The sequence below is a fragment of the Mus musculus genome, chromosome 6, assembly GCF_000001635.26.
Source record: "Mus musculus strain C57BL/6J chromosome 6, GRCm38.p6 C57BL/6J".
Taxonomy (NCBI): domain Eukaryota; kingdom Metazoa; phylum Chordata; class Mammalia; order Rodentia; family Muridae; genus Mus; species Mus musculus.
This window is the reverse complement of record NC_000072.6, coordinates 31120234-31133070: the sequence shown is the minus strand read 5'-3', so window position 1 is coordinate 31133070 and position 12837 is coordinate 31120234. Positions and strand designations below refer to the sequence as shown.

At 43.9% G+C, this 12837-nt stretch overlaps 1 long non-coding RNA gene across 1 annotated transcript in view; it reads left to right on the top strand.

Moving 5' to 3' along the window:
- Positions 1-12837, top strand: part of Lncpint (long non-protein coding RNA, Trp53 induced transcript) — a 124912-nt gene that overhangs the window by 85404 nt on the left and 26671 nt on the right. The gene's annotated exons all lie outside the window — the stretch shown is intronic.

The window sequence follows — 12837 nt, the reverse complement described above, 5'->3', positions numbered from 1 at the left end:
CGTTTTTATACTGGGTCTTAGGGACCTTAGGCTATCCTCAAATGCACTCTGTAGCCAAGGATTATCTTAAACCTTTGATCCTCCTGTCCCCATATCCCAAGAACCGGATTACAGGCTTCTGGCACCATGCCTAGTCTTAAGTAGTGGGAACTGAACCCTTGGCAAGTGTTCTGCCAGCCGAGCTATTTCCCCAGCCCCTGGTGCAGTTTTAATGTTGTATATGTTCATAAATTATGTTTGCAAAGGAAACAGTTTTGTATTTGATTCCCCTGCCTCATAAACCATTTCGTGTCCAGTCAAAAGAAAGAAAGAAAAAGCTTAGTTCTCACATTGGAGCTGCTCCTCTCTTCTGCCAACTGTATTGTAGAAGAATGCTCCTGCCTCAGCTCAGGAAAGAGCCAGGGTAAGTGGCACAGGAAGACTGAGTAGCAGTGTCAGAAAAGTCCCAGCATGCTCTTGCCACTTGCACCAGTACCACATTTCCAAGAGCAGACATCAGTGTTTTCTCCCAAGAGTATCTTTCTCAGAAGCAGATTGACCATATTAGTCCATAACTGAATCAGCCTTTGATTTTCTCAAACCACAGTGTGTGTCCCAGGCCGCGTCAAATGTGCTGGTTTCAGACACACTGAGTACTTCACAGAAACGAACAGCTCAGTCTGTTCATTAAGAGAAATTACCAAAATTACCAAAAAATCATCTAGTGAGGATAGTAAAGCCCTCTCTGGTGCAGCTTCTGTGAACTGATGGTCACAGGTAAGCAGTGTTATTCAAGGAAGATCTGACAGTGCTCTGTCCCCAACTGTATGTTCTAAAAGGAAAACTACTTCATTAGATTTTTTTTTATTATTATTATTTACAATCCAAATCCAGCCATTGCCTCCCCCTTCATGTCCCCCCTCCCACTGTTCCCCCGTCCCGTTTCTCCTCCCCTGTCTGTTTTGGGTTTTGGTTTTTTGTTTTGTTTTGTTTAAGCATTACCATCTCTTCTTAGCCCCTCACGGAGCATAGATGCAGGGTGAGTGGCTGAACAGTGACTTAGGATATTCCTTCAGGATCCATGCTCAGCATAGCGTAAACACATCTTGGCTTGAGAGTTCATTCCAAGAGAAGGAGGATGGCATAGCCCCAATTAAAATTCAATCTACACGTGATCCACCCACGTGATCACCCCCGCGTGAGAAAAGGTGAGAACCTTTTCTAATGGGCCGTTTTCTTCCCCAGAGAGGACTGGGTTTTACAGCACAGATGAATTCACGGCATACATGTGTAGTGACGTAAGTGTGATGAGTGCTAGCCTTTCTATCTGTTTTATTTAATTTTTCCAAAAGTGCTTCTTACAGCAGGAATAGGTTACTCCATGGCTTAAAGAACTCAACATCAGACCACAGAGTAACTTCACAGGGAGCCAAAGGAGCAGGAGTGTAGTGAGAGAAAAAAAAATTTGGAATCTGCCATCCAGCACACATGCTTTTGAAACAACTTTTAAGTTTAAATGTATTTTTATATTCTTTCTTTCCCGTCCCTACCCACGCAACCTTAAGTTCTTTACCCCAAACAAACAAATATTTTATACAACAACCAACCCCCAAAACCAAGAAAACAAAACACTCAAAAAACAGGGGGGAAAAGAAAAAAATTAGACAAACAAAAAACCCCACTAAACTGTAGCCATATAAAAGCTCACGCACACATGCGTTCACACACACTGAGGAGTCCATTATATGTTGGTCAGCTAATCACATTCTTTTAAATATTAATAATTTTTTAAAGTCAAAGTTCATATGATCATTTTTTAAAAGGCCTTTTAATATTAATTAAGTGGTTCTCTACGTTTTAACCCTGCCATCCTTCAATACAGTTCCTCAGCTTGTGGTGACCCCCCCAACCATAAAACTATTTTCGTTGCTATTTCATAACTGTAATTTTGGCACTGTTAAAAATCATTAATGCCCAATATGCAGATGGTCTTAGGCAACCCTTTGAAAGGGTCATTCGGTCCCCGAAGGGGTTGAGGACCACTGCTCTGGTTCAATTCACTCTGGGCAAATGTGAAATGTTAAGATGGATAAGAATGATAACATGAGATCCATTAATCATTCTTATAAGTAAATTAGAATTAGCTATGCTAATCGTAAGGGTTTTCCGATTGTACTCCTTAACTCTCCCCTAAAGAGTCTTTTTTATTGGAGAACAGAGGTCTAAAGAGCCCATTGCTCTGCTAGGCTGCCTTACTCTCTGGCCTGTGCCGCCTTTAGCAGGCCCCAAGCCTGTGGAAAGTTCACAGCTGTTCATGCTCAGACACCACAGGCTGACCACACACCATGACACCATTCTGATCCCTGCCCCTGTGTTCTAACCACCTGAGTCACCAGCCAGACTGAATAGCCACTTCCCTGGCAAACTGCTTCTTAGCAGGACCAACACACAAAAGCCTTCCAAGGTTGTAGACTTTTGGTTTGCACACATTTGGTCAAACATGGCCAACTCACACACCACCTGCCTTTGGCCAGCCTTTCACAAGAGTCTTGTACTCCCAGCACCTTCTTACTTAACATGGGAGGATTTGATCATTGCTCCCCTCTCTTCTTGATGACCTTTCAAGCCATAGTCTTTCTGATTCCATACATGTGAAATAGACTCACGTATTCGCTCTGCATTTTAATTCTATTTGTGTTTTTCTAAGATCATGTGCTTTCTTCCTTGTAATTCAATTAGGAGTACTAGTTGCAGCCAAAAACCTTGGTACAGTCCTCAGTCACACCAAGGCAGAAACACACTGTGTGTTCACCTCAGTGCCCACCAGCCTCGGCGGTTAAGTCTTCTTACATTTGCATACAGACACATGAGAGGTTCTCTCAGCGTGCTGTGCTCCAGTGGTGGCCAGCATTGCTCCATGGATGCACACCTGCTCTTCACACCCATTCACACAGCATTACGCATGCGCCAGGAGTGAAGTCAGACTCGGAATAGGTTACCTGGCAGTCATGTTCCTGAGGAAAGATGAATTCTTGTCCTGAGCCAATGTAATACCAACCTTAAAAACGGTTGCTAATCTCTTCCTGAGCTTAATTTATGAGTTAAAGTTTAACTCAAGCATATATGCACAGGAGAAAGTACCATGTGTGGTAGGTTCTACATTAGGTGAGGTTTCAGGTATCTACTGAGGGTCTCAGAATGTATTGCACGATTAAGGGAAGACTTTTTTTAATGCTATTAACTGTGCCAGAATGCTTCCTCCTTAGTTTTAAGAAAAACACTAAATTCTGAATCAACAGAAAAGATACAGTTGCTGAAAATGATGATTAAATGTAAGTTTGGAAGTCCTGGATAATTGTAATACCTGTGAATATTTCTGATACAAGAATATAGTTTCCTACTGATTTTATTTACAGGTAGTATGTTTATTCTAGAGGGTGGTTGATATTGAAGCCCTTGGAGGGACCCAGATCCAAGCTGGTGGCCCTAGGTGTCCCTCAGCATCCATCTCCCCTCTCTTTGGGCATTTTTTCTCATAAACTTTAGATACAGCAGCTTTGCCAGGTGAGACATCTTTTTAAAGACCAGAAAACAGCATCCAGAAGGCAAGGAAGGACTTCTGAGTTTCCATGGTGGCAGAAGCTTAGAAGTAGCCGACTCTTAGAAATGGCGTTTCGATCTCTGTCCTCTGTCCTGACGTGGTGTTCAGAGCTCTTGGTTAATGATTACCCTAGGATTAAGTTCCCTTTCAGATTCATGCGCCTGAGCTTGGGGCTTGCAACACGTTCAGTGTCACACAACAGGGGCATGGCCCACAAAAAGAAAGACAGACAAGAAAAGATGTCAGGTGGTTCCCTCACTGTATAAGTGTCGGGATGTGCTTTGCAAATGAGGACAGTCTGCATCCCTTGGCAGTAATAACTGGGGGGGGGGGCTGTTTTCATGTAAGGGGCCTGTTCTAGGCAGAAAAGCTAGTACACAGGGCAGGGCTTCACAGATTTACACACCAGCAAATAACACGTGAGTATATACATATCTGGGTTGAAATGTAACATTAGCTCTTAGTCATTAATATGGTATTCTCATACGTTTTGAAACACGTCTTGACGAAGGTTTACGCTTCTAAAATGACCTTAAACTTACCCCCTAAGGATATGGTTGCCCAGGGGCTCTGCCAGTAGAGATAGTAATTTCTGTGTTCGGCTCCACACTTGTCAGGTGTGGTGGAACTCTGAAACTTACTGGGGCAGGTAAGACATTTGTGTGAGATTTGGCCTGACATGACTTTTAAAAAAAAAAAAAAAAAAAAAAAGAAATCAGCTCGGGTATGCCTCAGTCTGAGACAATGACAGCATACACAGAATACATTGATAGGGTTTAAAGAAGTAGCAATAGTATTTGTACCATCTCCAAAATGTGATGCTTCAACAGGAGTAAGCCGGAAATGCCGAGGCTCCTGGGACACCACATCAACCCGGTGTCCTGCTGCCATTTAGAGTGTGCATCAGCCGTCACCTAGTGTTATTTGGGGAATGAAACAGGTTTCAGTGCTAACATGGAATATGAGAATCTCTGTTCTGATACACAGCTAAATTTTACTATTAGGCAAAATACTGGTAACATTAAACAAAGCTAGATCAGCTGAGAGGACAGTTAAATGGTAGCTTCCTTCCTGTTGGTGTTGGGATGTCCCAGTAGATAATGATCCTGAAACAAAATTTTATTTGCGAATACTTGGTTTTCTTAGTTGGACTTCTCGATTCAGAAAGTATTTGTGGAAACATATAGAAGGTTAAGATAAAAGCTTGTGTTATGGAAGGAACAAGCTTCCATACTTCACATTTCATAACATTCTTAAGTCTATGTTGTAAAGACGAGGCTTCCCCACCATTTGGACTGAAATATCTAGTGAGGATGGAGGAGAGAAGTTGGAAACTCCCAAGGCTTCTGCTTGGTTGCAGACCTGTGGAAATCAGTATGGAGCAAAGAGATACAGAGTGGGGCTGGAGCATGGCTCATGACTGAGTGCTGACTGCTCCAGCAGAGAATCCAGGTTTGAACTGCCAGGGTGTTCGAGGTCCTCTTTTGGCCTCTGACCCTGGTGCACATAAACTCATGCAGGCACATAACACGTTTAAAAAAAATTTTTAAAAGAAATATAGGAAGATGGTGTCATTTCAGATATGTGTCCTGAGTGGGTTTTTTTTAAATCTCAATTTACAGAATTTTTATGTCCACAGAGTGTTGGAAGTAGTTAGGTACTCAGAGCAAGCACCACTTGTGTAGGGCATACATTCACTTGGATGCCTGTTGCCCGAGTCAGGTAGCTGAGTTGGGGAGTCCATGTAGAACTCATTATATAAAGTTGTTGATTTAAAGCCTATAGCGCAGCGCATCTGTCCGGTTCCCGCGCCTTTTCCTCGTGCACATCCTTTGGCAGCGTGTCTTTTGTTTCCCCAGGCACACAATCTTCTAATGCAGCCTGTGAGTGGCAGCCCCTTTGACATAGGTCACCCAAGACCATCAGAAAACACAGATATTTACATTATGACTCCTAACAGCAAAATTACAGTTATGAGGTAGCAACAAAAACTAATTTATGGTTGGGGGTCAGCACAACATGAAGAACAGTATTAAAGGGCCGCAGCATTAGGAAGGTTGGGAACCACTGCTCTGACATAATGTTTGGATTCAGTCTCAAACACTGACTGCTCTTCCTCCGGCATTTGTCAGCTTGGATTTTACCCCTCTAGCATGGAGGTGGGGGTTGGGGGGAGGGCAGGCACAGGCAACTCAACCTGACTCTCCTTTCACAAAAGTTACAGATGCTCTACGTGGGGTTGTCCTGATGACTAGAGTCAGAGAGAAATCACCCAATGGTGTCTGCGGTCAGCAGTGTTAGTTCTCTAGACAGGCAAATGGCCCTAAATGGTAAAGTGCAGGATAAAGACCCAGGATGCTTGGATGAGGGGCACACTCTTGGGCCCCACAGAGGCATCAACACAGGTTGTTCAAGAACACATTGAAACATTTGTTTATGAAGGCTGGGTTACACCTTTGTTTCAGCTCTTGTTAGTTTTTCAACAAAAGTTAACATTTCCTTTTTTATAACTTTCCCACCTCCATGGAATCCCCAAACCATGGCCCCGGCCTCTTAGCCTGAGAGTGTGGTACCTGCCTGCCTGTACCTACTTCAGACTCACCAGCAGTCATATACAGAGAGCAAGCTCTGGCATTGGTGTGGGATACGTTGGTAAATTGCCGGTGTCGACATCATAATTCTCTCTCGCCTGGCGGAGGAGCCAGCTCTCCTTGTGGTTGGCTGTGGTTTCCTCTGGGCTGGGGAGAGTGGCAGGGAAACAACGAACCCTGTCTAGTTTTGACTCTGCCCGGGTGTAATGCATCCTGCGGCTCTCCTGAGATGGGCTGTGAGAGGCTTACCAGAAGGTTGGCAAATGAGACTTCCACACGCCTCAGCACCCGGTAGCCAATGGCTTGCTGAGCCAACATAGATTACCCCCTTGTGGTTTCATTCATCAAGGGGATCCCCGGCTTCATCAGAACACAGCCATGACTCTTCCCTGCCTCCTCCAGAAAAGCAAGTGCGCACATCTTGCCCTAAGAAGAACTCGGGGTGCCCTGGGTAAGCAGAAATGGGAGGGATCCTCCCCTAGTTTCCTCTGTGTGGATTGGGGGTGTTAGGGAAAGAAGCTCAGAGCTGCTTTTCTTTGAGTTTTCTTTTTTTTTTTTTAACCCAACTGCTATTCAGCGTTTCCTTCTGTCTCACCCTCTTCATGTGTAACCCACCTTCATCAAGTTGTACTTTCAGTTTCACATTTTAAATTACAGGATTCCTCTTTTCCTTGTGCATTTGAAAGGTTTTTGTAAACTAAGTAGCCACAGTTACTAAGTTACTAATTACGCCTAGTTCCTGGTTCTAAACCAGTTTTTAGGAAGTTTTTAGGAGGTGCTTTCACAGCTAGGCAGAGGGGAACGATCCCTGTAATGAGTTTAGGAACTGATGGTAACATGTCTGTCCGGCTTGCCCGTCTCAGAGGCCAACCTCGGAAAGAACACTGCTGAATCTTTTCTGGTGAAGTCAAGATCTCTCTTCCCCGTCTGTTGGTCTGTTTTCTGTCGGCCAAGCAGCTCATCCCTGTCTCTGGGCGTGGGCTTTGGTCTGTGTACATTCAGTGTGGTGGCATTTTTCTAGAAGAAGTGACTAAATCTTCTTGGATGAATTCTCTCTTTGAACGAGGTGGTTGGTTGCATCAGAGAGGCATTTACAGTAAATGGCTCCCCCTTCCTGTGCTGGCCACATGCGAAAGAATGCTCTAATTCTTGTTTTGAGGAAGCAGGAGCTATACAGCTCTGAAAACTCCCTGGTCTCATTAAATAGCCAGATTTGAATCTTAAAATTTTTTTCAAGTTGGAATCACTTTGTGCTCCCTAAATAAATGGCGCAGAGAGAGAAAGCTTTCCACTCCCGAATTCTGTCTGGAGCGCCTGATAGTTCCCAGTTCAGAAAGAGGAAATGGCATTGAATATAGATGTAGTGACGAAGGTCTAAAGTAAGTTCTTCACAGCCATTTTGTATTCCGGCCATCTGCTTCTTAGGTGTATGGGTGCTTGGTCTTTGGTGCCCTGGTTCTCAGTGCGATCCCGTAGCTCTTTGCCGAGGTTCTCAGGAAGCAGGTCTTCCCCCTAGTGGAAATGCGTGAGGGCGCTCTGGCTGTTCTTTGAGGGAACTTTAAGGTGCAAGCCCCATACAAGAAAACGTACGCAGTATTCCAAATGAGTTTATGTTAGGTGTTCATGTAGTCACCAATTAGTTTATAATTTTTTAAGCCTAGATTTAACTTTACATTTTTATAATACAAAACTATTTTGTATTTTTGTAATTCACAGAGTATATTATCTTTCATTTTGTTGTCTAACAGTGGTTCACCCTTTTATCTGACTACTTTAAAAACTTAAAAATCCACTTACTTATGTGCCCACGCGCTATGGCACATGCGTGCTGTGCACGTGTGGAAGTCAGAGGACAATATACAAGAGTCAGGTGTGGTTTTCCACCTAACTTTGAGTTCTTGCATGGAGCTCAGGACAGCAGACTTGGCAGTGACTTGCAACATACTGCCATCATGCTGGCCTGTCTGTCAGCTCAAACCCAAGTAAGTTACAAGGGCCTCTTTATTTCTGTATTGAAATATAAATATTTTACTTATACATTGCTTTTCTCCTTTATATTGAATTTAGGGAATTGCCCTAGCCTTTTAAAAGCTATTTATACACTTGTTGATATTACTGTTGAGTAGTATTTTGGAACAGTACCACGTGATAGAGCTTATTATTATTATTTCATTAATAGAAAGGGGGGCTTTGGAGGCCAGGGCCATTGCTCAGTATAAAATAGGGAGGAATGTACTGCTGTAATCCCAGTGCTCCTGTGGAAACGAGTCCCAGCCGCTAGCCTGGCACATAAAAATGGGCAAATATTGAGGTAGAAGGTGAGGACCTACGGCCGAGGTTGTTCTTTGACAGCATATTCGTGCCCGGTAACATCTGTGCATTCACACACACACACACACACACACACACACACACACACACACACACAGAGGAGGACCCCGTGCTGAGCAGGGTTTTGAACCACTGACCTCACTGCTCCTGCTGTTTCCACAGGAAGGGCAGTGTAAGGAAAAACAGGTATGGAGAGAAGTTTATCCATCACGGTGTAAACTAGCCGAGGAGTTAAAAATAAACACAGATTTTCTTGCAGTGGGACATTGTGTCCCTGCCTTCTTACCGTGAACCTGTTCAGTGTGTGCCATTTGAACTTGAGACAGTCCCATGCAGCCTAGCACAGCACAGGGAAGGGACTGACTGTATAGTCGAATGACTCTCCTGGGATCAAAGCTGTGTGAGTAGGCTGACCACCACAGTGGTTTCTGGTGCTTCCTCTTGGGCTCGTGATTTTTAATTTCCTAGGCCTTTTATTTGGATAATGTCTTGATATTGTATGGGTGTAATTATTTTTCTCAATTCTTTTTGGATTACTAGTGGAAGATTTTATTTTGCTCTTTGCTGTCCTCAATTTTCTGTTGTTTCCAGGGTCTTTTTGTTGTTTATCTTGTTTATTTTTGATGTCGATGTCTCTGTCTGTGTGTGTGTTGGAAGGGTGCCTCTCCCACATGGGTGGTCTCCCTGTATTGTGCTATTGGAGAACTGCTGAGAGTTGGGGGGAGCAGGCTTTATTTGGGAGTTCTCATGGCCATGTGAGTGGTTCAGTCCTCACGAGGCTTTTACTTAGAGAGTCACCTCCCTGTTTTCATCACCTGGGGTGGGGTGAAGTCAACACAGGAGACCTGCTTGTGTGACACCAGACACTGTCATTACCTCCTTCCATTCTTCTGACCACTTCTATCCCATACTACACTTGCGTCCTTTGAACTTGGAGCCATATAGAGGTTCTGAATAAACTCGCTTGGCCTCCTCTGTGTCTCAGACAGAGGCCAGGACAAGAGCTGCCTCTGCTTAGCATATTGGGTTTCACTTCACCCTCCAGACATTTGAGCAAATTTCTCCACTCTGGAGAGTGTGTGTGTGTGTGTGTGTGTGTGTGTGTGTGTACAGAAGGGGGGAGTGTGTGTGTGTGCCAGGATAAAGAGCAAGAGTACCTCTCAGTGATGGATTCATACCTCTCATGTAGCACAGCACCCCTGAAGCATACCCCATCTTAAAATGGCAAGTCTCTCTACTAGTTATCAGAATTAAATCGGAACAGTTAGCCAGATGTGTTAAGTTTTCTTTAGTGTGACAAAGTATCCAAGATAATCTAGTTTCTAAGGAAGGGAGAGCACTTGGCCCATGCTCTGATTTATAGTCGGGTCTGCCTATTGTTTAGGGTCTGTGTTGAAGCAGCCACATAGTTGTGGAGTTGCTGACCTCATGGTGACTAGGAAGTGAAAGAGAGCAGTGTTATGAGTCCAGCATAATCCTTCATGAGCTTATCCGCAGTGCTCTAGTTTCCGTCTCTTAGACTCCACCTCCTGAAGGCTCTGTCTCCAATGTGTGTCATTGAGGACTTAGGACCAAGCCATACAAGGGATCTTGTAGGACTTTGGGATTCGGTACTATTTGGCATTTAGTCATGGAAAAGGGTTAATTAATGGGGCACCGTAACTGGGGTGGGGGTCCCCGAAATCTAACTGAGGAGGTTCCTAATGGAATGAAAGTGAACTGATGTCGCTTCACAGAGTGCTCATTGCCTGGTTCTTTCCAACCTAGTTGTTAAAATGATAAAAGTAGTGGTTGGTGGCTGTTCTTGATCTGTGGTTGCCATTGCCACTTGGCTCCTTATGTGCCACTTGGTTCCTGGGAAGTGCAAACCCTCCCATTTCTTCCTGTTGTTTGAGACATTTCTAGATTGTCCCCATTTGTTTGCTAAGAACCGCCAAACCCATGTTGAGTGTTCTTGTCTCTGTCTGTCGTGCATGCTATGAAATGGGAAATGTAGATACCAATTAGTCAGTTCCAGGTCCCTGACAGTTGATGAATTAACTGTAGGAAAGTACACAGGTTTCAGGGGACTCGGAGTCCATATCCCAGTCAAGAAAGACAACAGTTGTGTTGTGTTGTGTCCCTTGTGCTTCACCCTAGTCCTCCCTCCCTTGCTGGAGTGAACATGCTAGGACTCTAGTCTCAGACAGATTGAGTCACAGAGTGGGAACTCCTGTCTTCCATCTTCCACCAAGGAGTTGTCACTGCTGTATGTACGTACCTGTTCTCCAGCCTTCCTCTGTGGGCCTGTGGTATTCCGTACTGCTCTGGAGATGCAATTTGGGCATCTTCTTGACATGTTTGAATGGCATCCGCTTCCTTAGCTTTAATGAACATCAAGCCACTGTTCTCTATTTTTTGGACTTACCGGGACATGCAGAAGATCTGTTTTACCTTCATAAGGCTTATAAGCCGTTCTTCTGTTTTGTCTATTATGCCAGCAAGCTGGGTGAACTCTGGGGACTCAGTTCCTTCCTCGCTGTGCTTGTTGACTTGCTAAGTTCACTTATGCTCTTAGATATCCATAGTGTCTCATTGTGGTTTTAAAATAAGCATTTCCTTCAAAAATAGTATGTAATTACTGGCCATCTATTTATCTTTTTTTTTTCTTTTGGAGTATCCAAGTCTTTTGCCCTTCTCTTTGGGTTTGGTATGTTTTCTGTACACCTCAGCCTGGCTTAGAGCTGTTGAGCCTTCTGCTTCCTGCATGGTAGAGTAATTGGTATCTATCACTATGACTGGACATTATGTGCTAATATTTAAATTAGGAAGTATCGTCTGCTGAGAAGTTTAAAATTTAATAGAATTTGAACACAAGAAGTTCCTGTACTGTTGGTAGATTTTTTTTTCCTTCTAAATAATCTTGTCTCCGTCTGTGGAGCTTTCTCCAGGGTGTTTGTTTAGACCCGTGCTTTGCCAGTAATTTGTCTCCAGTTAGTTGTCCTTGTGGTTCCCAAACCCTACTTCTTTCCTCGCATGACTTGTAAAAGGACTCTGTTTTCTTCATTGACTTGTCTAGGCACCATTGTTGAGAGCCAGTTGTCCATATGCATGTGGATCTATTCCAAAGGAGCCCAAACAAGTCTATGAAGTGGCAAGTACGTACATTTTTAAAGAAAATGCTCAGCATTTTCAGCTATCAGGAAAATGCAAATCAAAACCACATTGAGACTCCATCTCGCCCCAGATGTCATGAGGAAATCAAAAATCAGCAAGCGCTGGGGAGGCTGCAGGGAAACCCTGACCCGCTGCTGATGGAGATGTAAATTACTGCAGCCGCTATGGAAATCTAAATAGAGGTTCTCAAAAGCCTAAAAATAGAACTAGCACATGACCCTGTCACACTGCTGCTGGGATACACCCAAAGGAATGTCAGTGACAGCAGGGACATCTGCACACCCGTATTTATTGACGGTCTCTCAACAATAAGCAAACCATGAACTCAGCCTAGGTGTCCAGCAGATAAACGGGTAAAGAGAATGTGGTGTACACGCACAGTGGAGCATTGTTCAGTCACAGAGAACAAAATCATGTCATTTGCAAGGAACTGGATGCAAATGGAAACCAGACCATTTTCCCTCCCACAGAATGTAAATTTTTAAAAAATTAAGGAGAAGAAAGAGAATAGAGGAAGGAGTGAACATGTGTAAAGTATATTATGTACATATATGAGAATGCCATATTGAAACTCAAAGTGTGTGATGGATTATATGCTAGTAACAGTTATAAATGACCTGGGAGGGTGGCACACACCATTGATCCCAGCACTTGGGATGCAGAGGCAGGCAGGTCTCTCTGAGTTCAAGGCCAGCTTAGTCTTCATAGGGAGTTCCAGAACATCCAACGCTCAGTGATGGGCATCTCCCTAGGATGCTTAGTATGATCCCTTCTACTCAACTGCTCCAAGCTGATGGGATTACCTAAGCCTATGATCTGTGACTTACTATACTGCCTGGACCCTTCTGTGTCATTTTCTCTCATCTTTGAAGATAAATCTGGTCAAAATTGTATGTTCCGACAGTTCTCACATCTAACTGCTCTTGTTTCTCCGGTGTGTCTCCTTTCTTCCCATTGCCTTTGACCCAAATTTCCATGAGCATGTCCCTGTCTCTCTGCTCTGGGTACTCTCTCTTGAGCCATTCTTCTGTGCATTCAGCATGGTGCTCGTTAAAACTTCCCATAGCTTCATGTGTGTGTGAAGTCTTCACACAGGTCACCTGGGCTCCACCTTGTCCTTGACGAGTTCCCAGGGAGACATAGAAGAGTGTTCTTTTCCACACCACGTAGCATAACCTT